Source organism: Lynx rufus, unplaced genomic scaffold (genome assembly GCF_022079265.1).
Source record: "Lynx rufus isolate CCGP_SWC_20201006 ecotype Redwood Valley unplaced genomic scaffold, mLynRuf1.p SCAF_18, whole genome shotgun sequence".
In the NCBI taxonomy this organism is placed as follows: Eukaryota; Metazoa; Chordata; class Mammalia; order Carnivora; family Felidae; genus Lynx; species Lynx rufus.
In genome coordinates, this window is record NW_025814832.1 from 25,017,716 (window position 1) to 25,020,006 (window position 2,291).

A 2,291-nucleotide genomic window follows, 5' to 3' on the forward strand; every position below is an offset into this window, starting at 1 on the left:
TGGAATCTCTCACAGGGGCTGGAACTGCCAGGTGGGGTGGGTGCCAGGACTGAGGGGCTTGCCCCCTGCGGTCGGAGTCCTGCCCCTCTTTTCTCTCCATCCAATTCCCCTCTCCCTCCCAGGGCTGGCTCAGAGCCAGACAGAGGAGAGGGAGCAGCTGCCGGGGATTTCCAGAGCTTCCAGGGGGAGGTGGGAGCTACCCTTCCCCTCCTTCTTCACCCCTCCCCTCTCCTTCTCTTCCTTCCCTCTACGTTTCCCTCTTCTCCCTTTTCCTCCTCTCCACCCCCCTCCTTTCCTAGAAGGGCAGAATGGAGACGGGGAGGAGAGGGGCCAGGGCCTTTCTGTGTGCAGGATGTGCAGTGGTTCGGGACAGCCAGGCGGGGTCTGGGGGCCCGTGGCAGAAGCAGGACTGCAGGCCAGTTGCTGGAAGAATTTAGAAGCCCTCACACAGAACCTCAGAATTTAGCATCCTGGAGCTGGAAGGGACTACCTGGCCTAGCTCCTCCCGGAGGGATCCTGCTTCGTAGAGCAACAGCTTAGCATCAGACCTCAGCAAGTTACTTAACCTTTTCTGAGCTTTGTGTCCTCATTTATATAGCGGGGCTAATAATGCCCCCCTTACAGGGTGGTCATGGGGAGTAAATGGAATAATGTTGGTAAAGAGCTTGGCACACAGTAGGCACTCGGCACATTTTAACACGTCTTCGTGATGTCCTAGGTGGTGTCATCGCCCGTATAAGTCATCTGTTAGCCTTGTACACTCAGTCCAGGCCACCGGGTCCTCAATCACCCAGTGTCACACAGTTGGGAGCCTGCAGGGCTGAGACCCCAGCCCAAGGCCTCTTCTCCCTGCATCGCGACAAACACGGGTCCCCTGAGGGGCTGCCAGGGGAGAATGGCAGGACGGGGCATCTTTTATCCGGCCCCTGCCCTGACAGCAGGGTTTTACGGGGTGTGGCTTGTTTGATAAACATCTCTTGACTTGAATGAATGGGCCCACACCTGCTTTGGAGATGAAAATTTCGGTGGGGGTAGGTTCCTTTGGGGGACAAGCAGAGGACAACCTGGGGGCCCGAAAGCCAGAGAGGCATAAGAACAGGCTCTCTCCCCTCTGGTCCTGCCCTCTCGCCCTTCTCCACCAGGGGGTGCTCTTTCCCCTTCAGTGGAAGGGCCGCCCCTGTCGTCCAGGTTTAGGGCTGCCCGGCCTATAACCTCGATCCTCTGTTTCTCCTTCGCAGCTTACGGTGTGCTTTGAATCCATTATCAAATGTGACCCGCACATGGGAGGCAGGCCGGGAAGGTCTTGTTGTTCCCATCTTACAGAGGGTGAAACGGGTTCAGAGAATGTCCTTTTCCTCAAAGACATAGAGCTATCAGGTGGGCAGGATGGGAACTTGAACCCAGGTCTTTGGACTCTCGAGTCAGTGCTCCTTGATGACACCATACGACTCCTAGCTGGCTCCTGGGCTAGGCCTGATCCTGACTGGATGGCTCTGGTCCGAGGACTCCTCCCTGACGGTGGGGAACACAGGTTCTCCCTCTGGAGCCCCACATGCTCTGGTTTTTTCTTTACTCCAGGTCTCTCTCCCACCCAAGTCTCTCCCACAGCTCACCTGTGCTGCTTGCTTTCTTTCTTTTTTTTAAGTTTATTTATTTATTTATTGAGAGAGAGAGAGAGAGAGAGAGAGAGTGCGGGGAAGGCAGAGAGAGAGAGTCCCACGCAGGCTCGGCGCTGCCAGTGCCCAGCCCAAGTGCAGAGTTCGATCCCCTGAACCATGAGATCAAGACCTAAGCCCAAATCAAGAGTCGGACGCTTCACCGACTGAGCCACCCAGGCACCCGTGTGCTGCTGTTTTTTAACAAGCCCGATTCCACTTCCTCACCCCTGACTCTTTCTCCCTGTATGAGCTGGCCTCTGCCTCCTGCAGTCCCCTGAAAGTGCCCTCTCTGCCCAACACAGTGCCACTTCCTCTGGGCCCCTGCTTCCACTCTGTCTTCTCTGTCGTCCTCACGCCCTCTTCCCTCCTCACGTGCCCCTAAAGGTGGGTGCTCCTCATGTCCTGTCACCTACCCAGTCTCCTCCCTGCACCTGCCCTTGTAGAATCTGAATCACACTCCTGGTCTGCTGACGACTTCCAAAGCCATGTCCCCCGTTCGGGCCTCTGCCCGCAGTTGTCCACGGGCAACACAGCCTGTAGGTTCAGTGTGTGGACTCTGGAGCCCACATGCCTGGGTTCAGATCCTGGCTGGACTTAGGTAAGAGACTCAAGCTCTCTGGGCCTCCGTTTCCT